At 41.2% G+C, this 21,960-nt stretch overlaps 1 protein-coding gene across 1 annotated transcript in view; it reads left to right on the plus strand.

Moving 5' to 3' along the window:
• Positions 1-21,960, plus strand: part of LOC124606712 (UDP-glycosyltransferase UGT5-like) — a 199,176-nt gene that overhangs the window by 120,844 nt on the left and 56,372 nt on the right. The gene's annotated exons all lie outside the window — the stretch shown is intronic.

Genomic DNA, 21,960 nt, shown 5'->3' on the forward strand with positions numbered 1-21,960 from the left:
ATCTATCACAAAGCGAAAAAAAAGGTCCAACTAAAACATTCATATTTCATTACGTACCACACGAATATGTAATAAAAAATGGGGGTTCCTATTTTAAAAAACGCAGTTGATATCCGTTTGATCTATGGCAGCGGCATGTAGCGGTCCAACGATAGCGCCATCTGGTTTCCCCCTTCAAGCTAGACGAGTTTCGTTCTATGTAGTTTTTCGTTTGAGGCTTATTTCGTGAGATATTTGGCCTGGTCACTATCAATGGACCATCGTGTATATTGGATAAAAGAGCAACGTCCTCTGGAAGCCTCGAGTTTCTCGTCACTGGTGACGTTTTGGCCTACAGCGTAACAAGATTGGCAGTACTTCACAAACTTTTGAAATAAATCTCGAATTGGCGCCAGGCGGTCCACTACTCAGCGATCACTACGTGATTATCTATATCAAATCGCAGAGCTTCTAACAGTAAACGAAACCTGTACTCACTCATGATCAAACGAACCCTTTGGAATCCCATAAATTCTTCCCGTCGTCTGAATTCCAGCTATGTACAGAAGTCCAATGAAGGCTTTTATCTCTACTGTGTCCTTTGAGTGAGCGTTTCGTTCTCGCTGGTAACTGCTTCGAATAATTTCAATGTATTGGTTGATGTACTTTACAGTCATTTCCAGCATTTCCTGGTCGAATAAGCATTCCCATGTTTCTGAAATTCCTTCAGTATTTTTTGCTTTCTCAGTGATTCCAGAAAGCCTTAAGCGGAGAAGGTCGCGTTTCTGGATTTCCCTATGGTTTGTTCAAAAATGGTTCAAATGCGACTTAACGTCTGAGGTCATCAGTCGCCTAGAACTTAGAACTAATTAAACCTAACTAATCTAAGGACATCACACACATCGATGCCCGAGGCAGGATTCGAACCTGCGACCGTAGCAGTCGCTCGGCTCCAGACTGTAGCGCCTAGAACCGCACAGCCACTCCGGCCGGCCCCCTATGGTTTGTGTATGGTGTCTTTTTCCAATCAAATGAATCGATTCTTTTCTTTCCTATCTTCCTATAACAACGATACACATCGCCATCGTCCTCACCTGAACTTACGCCTGTGTCACTCTGTTCGGTCTCTGAGCCGTCTCTTTCTTCTATGCTTTCTGAGGCGTCAGTATCGATCTCTTTGTCTCCCAAATCGAGAATATGAGCCCTGTGTGCGGCACATTTGTCCTCGTCGTCGCTGTCATCAAACAAAATTTGTTGAAAATCTGTAACTTCTGGATTGTGTGTATCCCGAATTTCATTTGAGGCCATGTCCAGACAAATAACAGACCTGTAAACAATGTTAACATTCTATAGTTGCAGAACAAAATAAAAATAAAAAGGGTAGTTAAGACCATTGTAAAGGAACGAGGAAGACTAGAACGCAAATGCTGGCGCTGGATAGAAGAGATCCAGCACCAGTTTCTATTATATAAGTGCACAATAGTAATTTCCACTTCACATACAGAATGCTTGACTTTAAAACACAAAGAGACATTATATTGAGGAAAATTCAATGAATCAAGAATACTTATGGGGGTGCTGGCGTGGTATCTGTGCGATCCGTCGCTCCTCTGTAGCTAAGGTGTTGCTCTTGTGGATGGCCGGCCGAGATGGCCGAGCGGTTCTAGGCGCTACAGTCTGGAACCGCGCGACCGCTACGGTAGCAGGTTCGAATCCTGCATCGGGCATGGATGTGTGTGTTGTCCTTAGGTTAGTTAGGTTTGTGTAGTTCTAAGTTCAAGGGGACTGATGACCTCAGAAGTTAAGTCCCATAGTGCTCAGAGCCATTTGAACCATGTTGCGGATGTAAACACACTATCGCCTGTTGTGAATGCCCGAGTCAGGGGGATAGACGAGAGGGGGCAAATGACATCGCAGGCGTTGAGACGTAGGGACAGAAACACTACTTAGTGGATCTGTGCGATCCAGCACCAGCATCGGAGTGTTAAAATGTAACACTGAATTTCAATAGTATTTGCAAAATGAAAAAACGGCTAATGGCTGAATCCACGGTACACTTGAAAGCGTATGCGCTGCAACAATATTACGTAATCTAATACGACAAGATGGTCGCTCATTTAAAAGACACAAGAGTGGTTAGCGCTCCACCTTCCGATGCGTTGCTTCGTAGTGGCCATACTGGACAACTTCAATTTTAACTATGTTTTGTATAACTTACAACTGAATGGCAATAAACTGGTTTTCGTAATCTTTAAGCTATGAGCCAAACATTAAATACGGTGCTCGAATTTTGAGAAGTTATCGAACATGCTAAGGGGAGCTAGCTGTACTGGAGCCCTTACCTTTTCTTTACAGTTTGTTGTTGTGTCGACAATAAATTATCCTTACAGATACGTGTCCGTGTAGCATCAATGGACAACAATAACTTCCCATAAGATTTGCCTTCCAGTTGGTTGGGTACATGAAAATGAAAATACAACATACATTAGACGTACAAAATTTTGTGTCCGACGCCCCCCGTTGGGCGCCAGAATGATCTGTTATTGACTCCGGTATTTGAACAAAATGACAGAATTTATGAAAATCAAATTAGCAAAAGGGTATAGTTCCTCGCGCATTCTTCCTATTGCGCCTGACAGGCATCTAAGAAGAATCCCTTGATTTCAAAATAAATTGACTCCTGAACTTTTTACCATTTACGAGTCGTAGTCATTTAAAACCACTATCAGTTCTGTGGCCTCTATCTGACAGGAGAGAGCAGCAGATTCACAGTTGTGAGACAATGGCCAGATCATAGGTAATTTGTGCTCGCTCAAAATGACCGCAAGTCACTGTTAAATGATCCGCAAACGACCACAGGAACGCGCAATGAAGTCAATAGCTGAACGCGAACTGCATTCGGCACATTGCATCTCTCTGTTGAACTCGCATTCCAGCTAGCTTTTCTGAAATAAATACTACAAAAAATCAGACTCATTTACAACTTAATAATTGCGGTGATTACACTTACTTTTAAGTGAAACATAAATATAACACATCTTTAATATATTTAATTATAAATCAAAAATAATTCCAGTACAGAGAGAGACTTACGTAAAATACGTCTGCTCAGTTCGATAGAGACGAAAGAAAAAAAAGTACAGTTTGCTGAGAGGAGCTTCGCTCTTCGCTTACATTTCGTATAAAATATTTGAAATCACAATTCCTCCTGTTCTCTTGTATCGTTGATGTGAATTCAAAGTTCATACAGGTTTTATTACGTTTTTCAAAGACAAAAATGATTCAAATGGCTCTGAGCACCATGGGACTTAACTTCTGAGGTCATCAGTCCCCTAGAACTTAGAATTACTTAAACCTACCTAACCTAAGGACATCACACACATCCATGCCCGAGGCAGGATTCGAACCTGCGGCCGTAGTGGTCGCGCGGTTCCAGACTGTAGCGCCTAGAACCGCTCGGCCACCCCGGCCGGCCTTTCAAAGACAACATGAAAAATTTCCTTCAGGAAAGTGCGCACATTCGCGCAAGAAAATCACTTTGAAACTTTTTTTTGTATTGAAAAAGAAGACTTCCTTTAAAGTAATGTTTCAGAACGCTATGAAATAATCGTACTTCAGTGATTAAACCTAAATTCTGGATCTTTTTATTGGTGGATCCGGTATAAACTTATTTCTCGTTATCTAGAAGTGTCTCTTTTGTTACTATCATCAAGCAATGACTCTTTATTTCCCTGGAGCTCATCTTCCATGTTTGCAAACCTAATAAACTGTTGTTCATCATTACCGGTGGCACTGCAATAGGTGTTCTCCCCCTTGTGGTCACAGATATAAAATTGGTGACGACGATAAAAGTTCGTGTTACATGCGACACTCGTAGGTTGTGTGGTTTCTCAGTGCAGTGCTCTTGTGAACACCGTGGACTAAGTTTTACTCCAATGCTGGGAACAACTGCGGGATCTTGCCGCAGATTCTGCTCCAGATGTTGCGCTGGTAGACTACGGACTTCCATGCCGCTCGGGTGTCAGTTCAGACACTATCATTTACTCAATCTATTTTTGGCACGGAAAGGGGTAAAATATGCTGCTACAAAAATTTTCGAGAAATTACTAGATGAGATAAAATCTCTGACAGGCAGCAGTAATAGCTTCAAAAATAAATTAAAATCATATCTCCTTGACAAGTCCTTCTATACCACAGATGAATTCTTGAATAGGAATAAATATGTGCATTGCTTGTGCACTTGACACGTTTCACATCATAACGGCTACTGTACCGTGCGATTGACCAATGGAACACGCAACCAACTAACTAACTAACAATATCATCGTGAGTTCGTCGTCAGTTTACATTTAAAACACCCGGGATGAGAGGCCGTGGTCCAAACACGGATGTTAATATTCGCCACGTCATGGTGACGATACACAAACCAGCCAAAGATATATGTATCTAAGTGACGTCTTGCGTGAGTCGATAAGATTACCGGCTTGTGACAGCAAGAAACCCCGCGTTTTTTACATCGCCGGATACATTGTCTGGCAAGGTCATTCAGCGCGATATAAATGGCTGAACGTGTGCATGTTGCAGCTCAGTTGCTCCAGAGGCCATTTCAGAGCCTATGTTGACACAACTGTCGTAATCAACCGCAAAGCTCTTCAACTCCTGATACCGCCGTCATACAAGCAGGTGCAGTGCTCTTTACTTTATTACATCACGTGCAGCTTGTTTATGAGCGCTTGACAAATGAGCTGTCAGATCATTCCGTTGCGCTGATTGTCTATTTACTGTGTACTTCCTGAAGCTAGAGAAACAACGCTCATTTCTCAAGATCTCTCAACCGTATACTGTACCCGATGTACGCCTACCATAGTTACTCAGCAAACGAGTCAGTGGTGAATTTATTCGTAATACCAACCCCAGCCTCCATGCTACCGCTCAGTAATAACCTGCGGGAAAGAATAACTCAGCACTTCTAGAGTGAAGGAAACAGTCGGAGATTTGCTGTTGCTTAGAGGACATTGTAAGCCATAACCTAACAAGTGGAATTGCTGTTAATTTACTCCACATCTCTGTGTAGTTCACTACAGTGTTGTTTTTTATTTGTTCATGCAGTGTTCTGTTATTAATGCTTGTGGACGTTAAAAATATTCGATTTGTTATTTTAGCCTAGGTCTTCCGTCATAGTTTCTTATAGTACTGTAATTAGTGATATAAGCTAGATATGAATTTGTCACTCCCCTCCTCTGCTTTTTACACGAATAAAGAAGTGCACATTATATTGCAGAGTATCCTTTCAGCAAAGTCATCTGATTCCTTTTCTGTTACACTCACGCATGCTGTGCAGAAAGATGGTTGATTGTATAGTTCTGAACACCTTTAGTTAATGATTACAGTTTCCGTGTGATACATACATTTAACACCACAAAATTTGGCTGTAGAAATCACAACCACGTACTACGGCCTATGAGTTACTACTATATACGAGACAGTTTTTCAGACTATGATTGCGTCCTATACTGTGTAAAAATGGCCTTTCATTTCCCTTGATCGATTAAATTAATTAACGAATGCACTGCCATTATCGAAAAATATAATGAATACTGCGAGAGACGAAAACATTTACTGTGGGCTCCCTAGCTTAAGAGTCGACGATCAGCCATCCTATGACGATGGTTCCTAGTTGACTTTAGTTCTTTATTATTTTCTGTTTTTATTTTTTACTTTTAAGGGGTGTTCAAAAAGTCTCTCCGTATTGCCGTATGATTGTTAGCCGCGCGTGCCGTATGCCTCAGTGAATATACCGAAATGAAACTCAGTGAAATACATTGAATATTCATTTTTAATTACATATTTTCACATTAAATGTCGAAAGCGCCCCCCCCCCCCCCCCCACGTTGTTGAATACGTAATTAAATCCGTCTAATCACGTTTCCAAACAAGCTGTAACATTTCTTCTGTAACAAGCAGTGAAACTGGATATTGCAGTTTTCGATTCATCGATGCATTTTGGACTGTTTTTATAGACAGTTGCTTTCGCTGCACCCCAGAAGAAAAAGTCAGGTGGTGGTAGGTCAGGCGATCGTGGAGGCCAAAGTCCATGTGTAAATTATGCGATCACCAGAAACATTAGCAAGCAGTGACATTGAAAGGCGAGCTGTATGCGCGGTTGCACCATCTTGTTGAAAATAACTGTTTAGTAATTCACTTAAGACAAGTTCTCCTATGAATGGGTACAGAATATCCACTTTAAGGGAAGTAACCCAGGCAGGCGAACAGTCGAATTTTTACGAGCGGCGAACAAACGGCACCCGTGGTGGAAAATCATACAACACTGCGGAGAGACTCTTTGAACGCCCCGTATAAGAGACACACAAACACATGAAGTTAATTTAACTCTTTAAAGACGATGGTTGTTATCTGCAAGGAAAAAATTATTAATTCCAGTGACAATTTATAAAAATAACTGACATAAACATACAAATACACTGGCAGCAATTTTTGTTGTTAGCTCGCTAAATTAGGATGCTTCTACCTTGTGGAACAAACAGTGACAATAGTCGAAAACTTAAAAGAAATCAATTTCGTCACTTATCATCAGCTGCTTATACAGTCTACCGACCACCACCAGCAGTAGCACCGAGGGGGCCTGAAAGAGAAATAAAAAATAAAACTGGCTGAATTTTTTTAAATTATTTTTTTTAACTTTTTTTTTTTTTTATCCAGCTAGACTTGGCCAACTGTTGCCACAACGTTCGCATAAGGAGACGAGCGCTGGAGCGCACCTAGCCACGTGCTGCAACAGTAACCGACTTTCTCATTGCTGGATACTTCATTAAAACTGAAAGCTCCTAACGTGAAAATAAGAGCACCTGTAGCTTTCATACGAAAAGGTCGTCCTGGATTTTAAAAATTAAATCTGTCGTCAGATTTACAACTTACATTTGAATTATTCGTAATATTAGCTACAGTTAAAAGAATATAGGTTGAATTTAGACACATTATTCAATTTATCAATTGAAGACATACAGTCTGAAAATGAGTCCGTGGTCATATTTTTGGCGCTTTATTTTACAGGTCCGTCTTGATCACATAAATTTTTACATTTCACTATAGTGAAAGCGTTGTGAAATGGAAGAAGATGTTAGGATTGCAGTAGGGAAGAAAACAGCCAACTACAGTTTACTGGGAGAATTTTAGGAAAGTGTGGTTCACTTTATAAAGGAGACTGCATATAGGAAACAGTTACGACCCATTCTTGCGTACTGCTCAAGTGTTTAGGATCTCCACCGGGTCGGGTTAATGGATGAGACAGAAGCAACTCGGAGCCGGGCTGCTAGGTTTGTGACCGATAGGTTTGAGCAACACACAAGTGTTAACGGAGATGTCTCTGACCACAAATGGGAATCCCTGCAGGGAAAGCGGTGTTCTTTCCGTGTAACGCTATTGGGAAAATTTAGACAATCGGCATTTGAAGCTGACTGCAGAACTGTCTTACTGCCGCAAACGGACGTTTCAAACATTACAGGATTGTTTTTCCTACTCATCTGTATTAAATTACATTTTCTTTACAACTACAGATGGCTGTCATTTATCACATCAACTCGTAATTTTGTCTAAGTCATCTTGTATCACTCAGTGACGACACCTGCTCGTACATCACAGCACCATCAACAAATAGCCACAGACGGCTGCTCACGCAGAGAGAGAATACAGCAGAGTCTCGGTATTTCGAGTCTTGGAATTACGAGTTTCCTACATTTCCAAGCCTCGTAAAAAACGAAAAAAAGCTATTGTACAGTGTTGTGACCCCAGATATGTTTCCCCCATCCGCTCATAGCACAAGCAAAATTTGTTGAAAGCGCTGTTTTGGATTTTTCATTGTCGGTACAGCACTCTGTTGATTCATTTTCGTTATTGATTGTTTTTGTTTGTACACCTAAAACGAGTGTTGTAACAAAGGAAGGGGAATTTGCGACTTTGAATGTTAAGTTATAAAAACACTGAAACGACTTGAGAAAGGAAAAACAATAAAGAAACTTGCTCTCGAATACTGTGTGGGTGAGGTTACTGTTGGTGAGTGGCGTGAGAACTGACGTAAACTGAAACAATTTTCCTGTAAGAAATGCTATGAAGGATCTCTCAGAATGGGACATCGCACCCCTGCCCCCGTCAGATTAATGATAAGAAGGCCCAGCGGACAACCCGTCAGAAACCGAAAACAGGAAGAAGGTGTACTGGAGTACGAAAAAAAAAGGAAAATAGAAACAGCGAACGCTCCAAAAACAGAAGTGTAATATAGAGCAGGGGGGGGGGGGGGGGGGGGGGGGGGGGGGGGGGGGGGGGGGGGGGGGGGGGGGGAGGGAAGGAAAATGATGTCGTGGTTAAGTGGTTAAATTGTTCGACTATCAACCACGCTAGCCGTATTCATGAATCCCTCATGTCAATTTTTTTACGCTCTTAGCTTTATTCAAATTTGTGTCTGTGTCGTGGTGTAACGTCCGTTTGCGACAGCGAGGTGTAAGGTAGGGACCTACAATGACAGTTGACGACACCTGCTCGTACATCACAGCACCATCACTCTATTAGCAGCTGAAAGGAAGTGGCTTTCGAATGGGAACCGCAAGAGTTTGATGACAAGGTGACAATTCAACCGCATCCCCCACCGGAAAACAAGTCTGGTGTGTCATAAACGGGATTAGTAACAGTACATTTGTCATATGATAGGAATCCCCTACGACGCACCTAATTTGTACGACGGGTAAGGGAGTGAGATATGCCTCCTTGCTCGATATGGGTGTTCGTATGACTGCGAATGTCGTCACTCCCAAGCAAATGATGAAAACACAATAGAGTGTCACATAACCTGCAACAAATGAACGCAACAGTTTCATAATCACACAGTTTCTCTGTGCTCTGTCAAAACATATGTTTTTAACGTTTTTGAAGTTGCGTTTCATTTTGAAAGTTTCGACTCTTGAATTCATTTGTTGTAACATAGTTCACACCCGTTTACTTGTCGTTTTCATTTCTGTGGGACGTCTATATGGTACCTCGCCCGCTCTCGCTATTCATCATATTTACTTGCAACGTGACTCATATCCAATAACCAGTGTATAGTATGACAACTGTCAAGACCACAGAAAGAGAACAAACATTTCAATGACCAGACGGACAGTTAACGTTGTCGAAGAAGAAAATTAAATAAATTAAATAATACGAGGGGGTTTTGAACAAAGGGCCCCCGCTTGGTAGTCGAACAACAGGACCACTGACCCACGAGACAGTTGTTACTGCAGGTCGTTCTTTATTGTACTTCATGTTTTTAGACCGTACACTGTTTCTATTTTGCCTTTGTTCCCTCATTTTCATGCTTGATCTGCGTCCAGCTTTTATCGGTCTATCCACTGGAAAAAACATAAAAATGAAGTAAATGAAGCAGGCGAAAATTAATACAAACGTCTCAAAAATGAGATCGACAGGAAGAGCAAAATGGCTGAGCAGGGATGGCTGGAGAACAAATGTAAGGATGTAGAGGCATATATAACTGGGGGTAAGACAGATACTGCCTACAGGAAAATTAAAGAGACCCTTGGAGAAAAGAGAACCACCTGTATGAATATCAAGAGCTCAGATGGAAACCCAGTTCTAAGCAAAGAAGGGAAAGAAGAAAGGTGGAAGGAGTATATAGAGGGTCTATACAAAGGCGATGTACTTGAGGGCAATATTATGGAAATGGAAGAGGATGTAGATGAAGATGAAATGGGAGATATGATACTGCGTGAAGAGTTTGACAGAGCAATGAAAGACCTGAGTCGAAACAAGGCCCAGGGAGTAGACCAAATTCCATCAGAACTAATGATAGCCTTGGGAGAGCCAGCCCTGACGAAACTGTAGCATCTGGTGAGCAAGATGTATGAGACAGGCGAAATACCCTCAGACTTCAAGAAGAATATAGTAATTCCAATCCCAAAGAAAGTAGGCGTTGACAGGTGCGAAAATTGCCGAACTATCAGTGTAATAAGTCACGGCTTCAAAATACTAACACGAATTCTTTGCAGACGAATGGAAAAACTGGTAGAAGCCGACCTCGGGGAAGATCAGTTTGGATCCCGCAGAAATGTTGGAACACGTGAGGCAATACGGACCCTACGCCTTATCTTAGAAGATAGATTACGAAAAGGCCAACCTACATTTCCAGCATTTGTAATCTTAGAGAAAGCTTTTGACAGTGTTGACTGGAATACATTCTGACAAATTCTGAATGTAGCAGGGGTCAAATACAGGGAGCGAAAGGCTATTTACAATTTGTAGAGAAACCAGATGGCAGTTATAAGAGTCGAGGGGCATGAAAGGGAAGCAGTGGTGGGGAAGGGAGTGAGACAGGGTTGTAGCCTATATCCGCTGTTATTCAGTCTGTATATTGAGCAAGCAGTAAAGGAAACAAAAGAAAAATTCGGAGTAGGTATTAAAATCCGTGGAGAAGAAATTAAAACTTTCAGGTTCGCCGATGACATTGTAATTCTGTCAGAGACAGCAAAGGACCTGGGAGAGCAGTTGAAGAGAATGGGCAGTGTCTTGAAAGGAGGATATAAGGTGAACATCAACAAAAGCAAATCGAGGATAACGGAATGTAGTCGAATTAAATCGGGTGATGCTGAGGGAATTAGATTAGGAAATGAGACACTTAAAGTAGTAAAGGAGCAAAGTAACTACTGATGGTCGAAGTAGAGAGGATATAAAATGTGGACTGATAATGGCAAGGAAAGCGTTTTTGAAGAAGAGAAATTTGTTAACATCGAGTATAGATTTAAGTGTCAGGAACTCTTTTCTGAAAGTATTTGTATGAAGTGTAGTGATGTGTGGAAGTGAAACATGGACGATAAATAGTTTAGACAAGAAGAGAATAAAAGCTTTCGAAATGTGGTGCTACAGAAGAATGCTGAAGATTAGAAGGGTATCATGTAACTAATGAGGAGGTATTGAAGAGGATAGGGGAGAAGAGAAGTTTGTGGCACAACTTGACTAGAAGAAGGCATCGGTTGGTAGGGCATATTCTGAGACATCAAGGGATCACAATTTAGTATTGGAGGGCAGCGTGGAGGGTAAAAGTCGTAGAGGGAGACCTAGAGATGAATATACTATGCAGATTCAGAAGGTTGTAGGTTGGAGTGGGTGCTTTGAGATGAAGAAGCTTGCACAGGATAGAGTAGCATGGAGAGCTGCATCAAACCAGTCTCAGGACTGAAGACCACAACAACAACAATCCACTGGGCCATCTTACAACTAAATCTGATACGGCTCCGAAGGGTACTTTCCTTTGTTAGTCACGGATTACGGAGGAACGGTGCAACATCGTGCCGTGCAGCCGGCGCACTGCCTCTCCGGGTAGATGCAACCACGACGGAGGTGTATCTGTTGAGAGGTCAGACAACGTGTGGTTCCTGAAGAGGGGCAGCAGCCTTTTCAATAGTTGCAGGGGCAACAATCTGGATGATTAATTGATCTGGCCTTATAACATCAGTCAAAACGGCCTTGCTGTGCTGGTACTTCGAACGGCTGAAAGCAAGAAGAAACTACAGCCTTAATTTTTCCCGAGGGCATGCAGCTCTACTGTATGGGTAAATGATGATGGCATCCTCTAGAGTAAAATATTCCGGAGGTAAAAAATGGTTCAAATAGCTCTGAGCACTATGGGACTTAATATCTGAGGTCATCAGTCCCCTAGAACTTACAACTACTTAAACCTAACTAACCTAAGGACATCACACACGTCCATGCCCGAGGCAGGATTCGAACCTGCGACCGTAGCGGTCGCGCGGTTCCAGACTGAAGCGCCTAGAACCGCTCGGCCACACTGGCCGGCTCCGGAGGTAAAATAGTCCCCCATTCGGATCTTCGGGTGGCGCTGCAGCCGGCGGGCTCGCTTCACTGCGCAGACGGCAGACGCGCAAGCCGACCATTCGCAGTCTTTCTCAACGATGTTAGAGTAACTACTTGGTGAAAAAATTGATTCCAGCGCATATCATAGCTTTACTCGTCAGTTTCTTGATGAGCTGCTATGATTTCGTTAGTAGCCATAGTTACTGTGATATTTGAAAATTAAGTAACCTACTGCAAGAATTTCGAAAATTTTGATTTGAAAAATTGGGGTCGCTATGAATTAGCGCTTGGTGTGTGTTAGGTCATATGTTTCTGCGCATGAAATGTAGCTTCATACTGAATTATTCTTAAAAATTAGAAGGATAACGCTGTTGTTGTTGGTATTGTCGTGGTCTTCAGTCCAAAGAGTGGTTTGATGCAGCTCTACATGGTACTCTGTCCTGCGCAAGCCTCCTCATCTTAGAGTAACTACTGCAACATACATCCTTCTCAATCTGCTTACTGTATTCATCTCTTGGCCTCCCTCCACGGTTTTTATGCCTCATGCTTCCCTCCAGTACTAAATTAGTGATCCCTTGATGCCTCAGAATGTATCCTACCAACCGATCCCTTCTTCTAGTCAGGTTGTGCCACAGATTTCTCTTCTCCCCAGTTCTGTTCAGTACCTTCTCATTAGTTACGTGATCTACCCATCTAACCTTCAGCATTCTTCTGTGGCACCACATTTCGAAAGCTTTTATTCTCTTCTTGTCCATGTTTCACTTCCATACGTGGCTACACTTCCTGGCACTTAAATATCTACTCGAGATTAACAAATTTCTCAGAAACGTATTCTTCAGAAACGCTTTTCTTGCCATTGCTAGTCCACATTTTATATTCTCCTTACTTTAACGATCGTCAGTTATTTTGCTTCCCAAGCAGCAAAACTCATCTACTACTTTAAGTATCTCGTTTCCTAATCTAATTCCCTCAGCATCACCTGATTTAATTCGACTACATTCCATTATCCTTGTTTTGCTACTGCTGTGTTCGTCTTATATCCTCATTTCAAGACACTGGCCTTTTCCTACTATCGAATTCCAGTCCCATATGACTATTAAATTTCGTCTTCCTTAACTACCTGAATAATATTTTTTTCTCAATCTCCTCCTCGTCTGCGGAGCTAGTTGGCATACAAACATGTATTACTGTGGTGGATGCGGGCTTCGTGTCTATCCTGGCTACAATAAAGTGTTCACTATGCTGTTCTGCTGTTCATTGTAGCTTATCCGCGTTTCTATTTTTTTATTCATTACTAAACCTACTCCTGCAGTATTCCTTTTTGGTTTTGTGTTTATAATCTTGTATTCACCTGACCAGAAGTCCTGTTCCTCCTGTCACCGAACTTCACCAATTCCCAGTGTATCTAACTTTAACCTAATTATTTCCCTTTTTAGATTTTAAGACCTACCTGCCCGATTAAGAGACCTGATTTTCCATGCTCCGTTCCGTAGACTGCCAGTTTTGTTTCTCCCGATAACGACGTTCTCCTGGATACTCCCACCCGAAGATCCGAATAGGAGAGTATTTTACCTCCGGAATATTTTACTCTAGAGGGTGCCATCATAATTTAACCATTGTAGAGCTGCATGCCCTCGTGAAAAATTACGGCTGTAGTTTCTTCTTGCTTTCAGCTGCTCGCAGTACCAACACAGCAAGGCCGTTTTGGCTTATGATATAAGGCCAGGTCAGCTAATCATCCAGACTGTTGCCCCTGCAACTATTGAATAGGCTGCTGCCCCTCTTCAGGAACCACACGTTGTCTGACCTCTCAACAGATATACATCCGTTGTGGTTGCACTTACGGTACTGCTATCTGTATCGCTGAGGCCTCCCCATTAACGGCAAAGTCGATGGTTCATGGGAGAGGAGGATATCGCTATCACCAAACTCGAAAAGACTGATCGTATGTAAAATGCTTCGTCCCGAACTCGTGCGTCAACGATAAAGCCCGAATGATATATTCGTAACATTCCTCATATGACATAAAAGGTTTGAGATGTCGAAACAATATTTTGGCAAATGATAGTACGCAAAGAGGAGACTATTTTTTCATATGATTAACAGGTAAAACTTCCATATCTAACCAATATTCAAGTTACTACAGATTTGTCCAATGTCGTCATTTTTAAGGTCCATAGATTAGGTGATGAAACGAGAGATGTTACAGGTTCCTAGAAATCAGAAGCAGTGTTCCAGACATTGCTTTAACATTCAAAATAAGATTCACAAATGTTGTGAGTGTTGTGGAGTCAACTGCCACAGTGCTATAGGGTTGCCACCAGCCACCTACATGCGAACGCATTTTTCTAAATACTGATTTCCCAACTGCAGTCAGTGGTGTTGAGAGAAAACACATTCGTCTAAAACTCTGGTACAATGTTTTATAGTTATAAAAATTTTCATTCAATTGTAATGTAAGCTGTTGCATATCCTTAGCGGAAATTGGTTATAATCAATGGTGGGGGATGTGGAAAAGAAAGGGAATGTGGTATATCTTATTCTTCTTGTGAATTTTGCTTGATGCAGGAAGGGGAGCTTAACATACTGCCAGACTTTCCACTACATACATCGGTTGGATTGCCTTTTGTATTCATTGGAGATCATATATACCCACTGCTGAGGCATTTTATCAAATATTACAGTCAAGGAGTTTTAGATTCATGGAATGAATATTTCAACAAAGCTTTTCCGTACCACAACGATTAACAGAATGTGCTTTTGGAGTAATGAGCGCTAAGTCGAGCATATTTTGGGAGCCAATTGAAACTTCACTAGAATCTGCTGACGACACTGTTGAATATACATGTTCTCCACAGCACTGTCATTGACCTACCAGGGTTCCTGAGTGTCGATGAGCAACATACAATAGACGTCAAGCGTTTTACACAAGGCACGTATCAGACGGGACGAAACTTTAACAGACGTTCAAACGAAGCTGAAAACATTTTCTCACATAATGAACGCAATTTTCAGTTATTCTACTTCAGATTTATTATCGCCTCTCGTTTTAAGACAACGAAAGATACAAGAGGTGTTCTGAACTTAAAGTCTGCAATTCTGTTGCTACTTCGTCACATAACTTGTCCAAAATAATCAGTATGCGATAATAGTTGTTTCGCTGGTCTCATAAAGGACGCGAAGTAAAGACAGTTGCTATCGAAGCTTCCGCTGACACTACTTTCTCAGCAGTGCAACAAAACAAACCCAAGTGCCCACACTTCTACCCGCAGCGCCAGTCGAATGCTGCCGGTATTACCCGACTGCAGCCTGAGTCACTCGATCGCGCTGGTCTCGGAGCTTACATATCGCTGCTCTGCTCACCTCATCTCACTGTTTTGATGGTGCCGCGCCACTCCACTGTAACCGCAGCCATAAATGAAACACTATACAGAAATCGAAGATTGAAAAAACAAGTGAGATATTATCTATGTTGCTTATCCTTTACAGCATCGCTTTGTATCTTTTTCCCGCCTAATTTAGATAATTCAAGTTTTCAGTGATTCGAAATGGTCACGCTCCGTTTCACCTGGAACTATCGAAACTCTACTGTCATAGCGGTCCTGCCACACTTCCCTGGATACTCCTGACAATACAACGGTGAACAGTCGTCGTCGAGGTCAACGTTCCATCTCCCGTAATGCTGCCAAGTCTCAGCTGCATTAACAGGAAGACTATATTTCTATAGTTGATCATGAGAAAACAAGGCCCATACAGAGGCATGAGAACACATGTTTCCCTCGCTCGGTATGTAAATAGAACAGGATACCACTGTTGTGAAACTGTGTTTCTCCTGGCGTATAAGCGTTCAAAGAATTTAGCCGGGTGACGTCTTTGACAATCGCCGGTAATTGGACTGGTGCACACCCCGTCATTTTCGAGACACTATTTCAAAGAGAGAGCACTGTGCAAGGATATTTAAATCATCAGTATGCGAGGCTACGCTGACCAGTAGCCATGATACGGCTTATGCAGAAAGATAACATGCACACTGTAAACAGCTGAAGGCACCACACAGACGAAAATGACTGGCGTCAGGAATTATCAACAGTGCATATTAATTGCTGACAGGTGAGCCAGTAACATTAACCCTGTTTTTTGACTAGCGAGAGAGTAAGATTCCAATCAGAATTTAAGGGAAAACTTCCGTTACTTGCTAGTTTAATCCCAACTGCTTTTTTAATAAATTTATCCCTATAGTTGGAAGTGCATGCCAGAATCTCTGTGTCATAGTATGATGTATGAGAAACAAAGATTCTGGTGAGCTCTTCCAGCTATTGGGATAGTGTTTTCAAGGAAACGCCCGACTCCCCTCGTATATATACTTAGGTGACAAAAGTGTAGTGCTGCAGCTCGCGTGACATGGACTCATCAAGTCGTTGGAAGTCCCCTGCAAAAATATTGAACCATGCTGCCTATATAGCAGTCCATAATTGCGAAGTCTTGCCAGTGCAGGATTCTGTGCACAAAATGACCTCTTTGATTATGTCCTATAAATGTTCAATGGGATTCCTGTTGGGAGATCTGTGTGGCCAAATCATTCTCTCAATCGTCCGGTTTGTTCTTCAAACCAATCGCGTATGACTGTGGGCTCATGACATGGCGCATTGTCATCCATAAAATTTCAATGGTTGTTTGGGAACATGAAGTCCATGAACGGCAGCTAATGATCTCCAAGTAGCCGAACAGGATCGTTTTCAGTCAATGATCGACGTAAACACTGTCCACGCCATTAGGGAGCCACCACCAGCTTACACAGAGCCTAGTTGACAACTTGGGTCCACAGCTTCGTGGGCCTACACCACACTCGAAACCTACCATCAGCTCTTATCAATTGAAATAGGGATTCATTTGACAAGGCCATGGTTTTTCAATCGTCTAGAGTCCAACCGATATGGTCAAAAGCCCAGGAGAGGCGCTGCAAGCGAAGTCGTCTGCTGCCATAGCCAATTACCGCCAAATTTCCTCACTTTGTCCTAACCAATACGTTCGCTTGTCGTAAGTCCCACACTTATTTCTGCAGTTATTTCACACAGAGTTGCTTGTCTGTTAGCACTGACAACTCTACACAAACGCAACTGCTCTCGGTCGTTAAGATAAGGGCGTCGGCCACTGCGTTGTCCGCGGTGAGAGATATGCCTGCAACTCGACATTCTCAACACACTCGTGACGCTGTGGATCTCGGAATGTTGAATTTTCTAACGACTTCCGAAATGGAGCGTCTCATGCGTCTAGCACCAACTACCATTCCGCGTTAAAAGTCTGTTAATTCCCATAGTGCAGTCACAAACACGTCAGAAACCTTTCCACATCTATTACCTGTGTACAAATGACGGCTCCGCTTCTGCATTACCCTTTCATACCTTGTTGTTGTGGTTTTCAGTCCTGAGACTGGTTTGATGCAGCTCTTCATGCTGCTCTATCGTGTGCAAGATTCTTCATCTCCCAGTACCTACTGCAGCCTACATCGTTCTGAATCTGCTTAGTGCATTCATCTATTGGTCTCCCTCTACGATTTCTACCCGCCACGCTGCCCTCCAGTACTAAGTTGGTGATCCCTTGATGCCTCAGAACATTTCCTACTAACCGATCCCTTCTTCTAGTCAAGCTATGCCACAAACTCCTCTTCTCCCCAATTCTATTCAATACCTCCTCATTAGTTATATGATCTACCCATCTAATCTTCAGCATTCTTCTGTAGCACCACATTTCGAAAGCTTCTATTCCCTTCATGTCTAAACTATTTATCGTCCATGTTTCACTTCCACACATGGCTACACTCCATACAAATACTTTCAGAAACGACTTCCTGACACTTAAATCTATACTCGATGTTTACAAATTTATCTTCTTCAGAAACGCTTTCCTTTCCATTGCCAGCCTACATTTTATGTCCTCTCTGCTTCGACCATCATCAGTTATTTTGCTCCCCAAATAGCAAAACTCCTTTACTACTTTAAGTGTCTCATTTTCTAATCCAATTCCCTCAGCATCATCCGGCTTAATTTGACTACATTCCATTATCCTCGTTTTGCTTTTGTTGATGTTCATCTTATACCCTCCTTTCAAGACACTTTCCATTCCGTTCAACTGCTCTTCCAAGTCCTTTGATGTCTTTGACAGAATTACAATGTCATCACAAACCTCGAAATTTTTATTTTTCAGACAGCTTTGTCATACATCTTGAAAATAGATTTGACCTGTTGCCGCAGTCAGAATCGGATGAGCCTCATGTAGCTGAAGCTGTAGAAAGGGCACAACAAGCTTTCAAGGACTTGAAAAAGGTAGGGAAATTTGTAAAGAAAAAGAAAGTTCTGTTGTTAGGTAGCTCCCATGGTAGAGGTGTTGGCCAACTACTGCAGGAAAATCTAGGTCCAGAGTACCAGGTCACAAACTTTCTCAAGCCTAGTGCAGATCTGGGTCAGGTAACAGAGGATGTAGGTTCTTTGTGCAAAGATTTCACGAAGGAGGATGCCGTGGTTATAGTGGGTGATCCGGGAAATAGCATTGACAGAGACTCTGAATATTCCATAGAGAGTGACCTGGTGAAGATAGCATCAGCAACGAGGCATACGAGTGTGGGATTTGTGTCTGTGTTGAGACGCCATGATCGGCGTCATTTGAACTCTTCCGTCAGGAGGATGAACTTGGAGTTGGAGTGGCTGCTTAGGACGGATGTAGGGTCCCATATTGGTTTGATTCCTGTGGATGCTATCGATAGGTGGGACTACACTAGGCATGGCCTTCACCTCAATAGGAAAGGGAAGGGAAAACTCTCTGGGTTGTTTGCAGAAAACGTAGGGGGGGGGGGGGGGGGGCACTGTCACAAGTGGTAAAATACCAGTGGTCACAGGTGTCAGAGGAATGCCTTTTTTAGGATAGGGAAGGGGGAAAGAAAACAAGTTTTAAGAGAGATTGGCAGACACACTCAGTTTGAGAAAACAGATGAACAGGAGTCAGATTTTAGCATACAGATTCCATTTAAACAATGTTTAACAGAAAGTAATCAGAAACTGCCAGTTCATCTTCGCCAAAGCAGTTATAATCCCATTAGTATGCAGCATCAGTTATCTTTATTACACCAGAACATTCCGGGACTCAGAAATAAAATTTATGAACTGCTCATTTGTATTGATGAAATGAATTCATCTAACCAAATTGACATAATCTGCCTCTGTGAACATCAAGTGACCACTGGCATAGATATGTTAGACATTTCAGGATTTAAGCTAGCTTCCTACTTCTGCAGAGTAGATATGGATGGAGGAGGAGTTGCCACATTTGTTAAAAACTGCCATAAATTCAAGAACATTGACATTAATAAATTCTGTTTAGACCAGCATCTAGAAGCATGTGCAACAGAAGTAGAGTTCCATAACAGATCCTATATGATAGTAACTATTTACTGAGCACCTGCAAGGAAATTATAATCTATTCATAAATCATCTAGAAGCTCTTTTGGGTTATTTAACAGGAAGAAACAAAGAAATTTTGATTGTTGGTGACTTTAATACAGATTTTCTAATGCAATCTTCCAGTAAACATTTACTGCAGTTAGTAATGTGGTCTTTCAATCTAACTCACACTGTAAACTTTCCAACTAGGATCACTAAATCCTCAAGGACAGCCATTGACAACATTTTTATAGACAAATCAAAGGAACAAAATCATATCATATCACCTGTAATGAATGGACTATCAGATCATGACATGCAGCTCCTTGTTTTAGATGTAAATTCTGAGCAGATTATGAAGACTGCTAAGTCTGAGTACAGGAGAGTAGTCAGTCAACCAAAAATTGAGTGTTTTAGAAAACTGCTCAAAGATATGAACTGGAAAGATGTTTATAGTGCCCATTACATGAATGAAAAATATAATACATTCATGAACAATGATAGTACCATGTTTGAAAACTGCTTTCCTCTAAAAGTTACTCAAATTAAACAGAAGTCTATAATAAAACTATGGATTACACAAGGAATAAAGATTTCCTGTAAAGCAAAAAGGAAAATCTATCTGTCGACCAAGAATAGCTCCAATACAGATGATTCAGCTAAATACAAGGAATACTGTAAAATATTAAAAAAAGTAATTCAGACATCTAAACAAATGCACTACGAGAAGAAGATAGCAATCTCAGGGAACAAAATAAAAACAATATGGGATATAGTGAAAGAGGAGACTGGTAGAACCAGAAAGGAACAGGAGCAGATAGTACTAGGGGTAGATGACACATTATGGGCATAGTGTGGCAAATCTATTTAACAAATACTTTATATCTGTTACTGATAGAATGGGATTGTCAGGATCAGTAAATAATGCCCTTGAATATCTGAAACTAGCCTTTACAAATAGTTTCAGCTACATGAATATGTCACTCACTTCACCAAAAGAAATAATTTCAATAATAAAATCTTTGAAAACAAAGCATTCTAGTGGTTACAATGAAATATCAACAAAGTTAATTAAGGCATCTTCTTGTGAGTTTAGTACAATTCTAAGTTACTTGTGTAACCAGTCAATTATAACTGGGACATTTCCTGATTGGTTAAAATATGGAGATGTTAAGCCTCTATTCTAGAAAGGGGATAAAGAGATACCATCAAACTACAGACCGATTTCACTTTTGCCAGCATTCTCAAAAATTTTAGAAAAAGTAATGTACAGGCAGCTTCTCAACCATCTGACCACAAATAACATATTATCAAGAACACAGTTTGGATTTCTGAGGGTTCTGATATCGAGAAAGCTATTTACACCTACAGTGAAAGTGTACTTAATTCATTAAATAACAAATTATAAGCAGCAGGTATTTTCTGTGATTTGTCAAAGGAATTTCATTGTGTGAACCACAACATCCTTTTAAATAAATTAGAATTCTATGGTGTCACAGGCAGTGCTGCAAAATGCTTCAAGTCATACCTAGCTAAAAGGAAACAAAGGGTGTCAGTACAAGGGACTAGTGAATTAAGTCATCAGTCATCATCAGAATGGGAAGAAATTACATGTGGTGTCCCACAAGGATCCACCTTAGGGCCATTGCTTTTTCTTGTGTACATTAATGATCTCTCATCAGTTACACTGCCAGAACCAGAGTTCGTTTTGTTTGCAAATGACACAAGTATTGCAATAAATAGTATGTCGAGTGTAGTTCTAGAAAGATCTCCTAATGATATTTTCATGGATATTAATAAATGGTTTAAAGCCAACTCATTGACATTAAACTTTGAAAAGACTCACTATATGCAATTCAGAACCTGTAAGAGGTTTCCACCCAGCATATGCATAAAGTATGAAGAAGAGCAGATAGAAGAGGTTGACAGTCTTAAATTCCTGGGATTACAACTTGATAATAAATTCAGTTGGGAGGAGCACACCACAGAACTGCAGAAATGCCTTAGCAAATCTGTATTTGCAATTCGAGTGTTAGCAGACATAGGCGACATAAAAATGAAAAATCTTGCATACTTTGCCTACTTTCATTCCATAATGTCATATGGTATAATGTTTTGGGGTAACTCTTCAAGTCAAACAAAAGTTTTCAGTGTCCAAAAGCGTGTAATACGTATTATTTGTGGAGTAAATTCATGGACATCATGTAGAAACCTCTTCAAAGAACTGGGTATACTAACCACTGCCTCTCAGTATATTTACTCCTTAATGGAATTTGTCCTAAATAGTATATCTCTTTTCCCAACAAACAGCTCAGTTCATACATACAATACCGCGAATAAAAATGATCTGCACAAAGACTTAAAAGCACTTACTTTAGTTCAAAAAGGGGTCCACTACTCAGGAACACTCATCTTCAATAATTTGCCAGCAAACATAAAAAACTTAGTTACAAATAAAGATCTATTCAAAAGGAGCCTGAAAGACTTACTAGTGGCCAACTCCTTCTACTCCATTGACGAATTTTTTAATAGAAACAAATGATAAATGATGTATTGTATATGTTCATACTATTAGTACCGCTATTTCAGCCAAAAAAAAAAGTTGACATGTTCCACATCCACGAGGATCTCCTCACCATGGATCAATGGAACGAAAAACTAATCTTATCTT

Source organism: Schistocerca americana, chromosome 3 (genome assembly GCF_021461395.2).
Source record: "Schistocerca americana isolate TAMUIC-IGC-003095 chromosome 3, iqSchAmer2.1, whole genome shotgun sequence".
Classification (NCBI taxonomy): domain Eukaryota; kingdom Metazoa; phylum Arthropoda; class Insecta; order Orthoptera; family Acrididae; genus Schistocerca; species Schistocerca americana.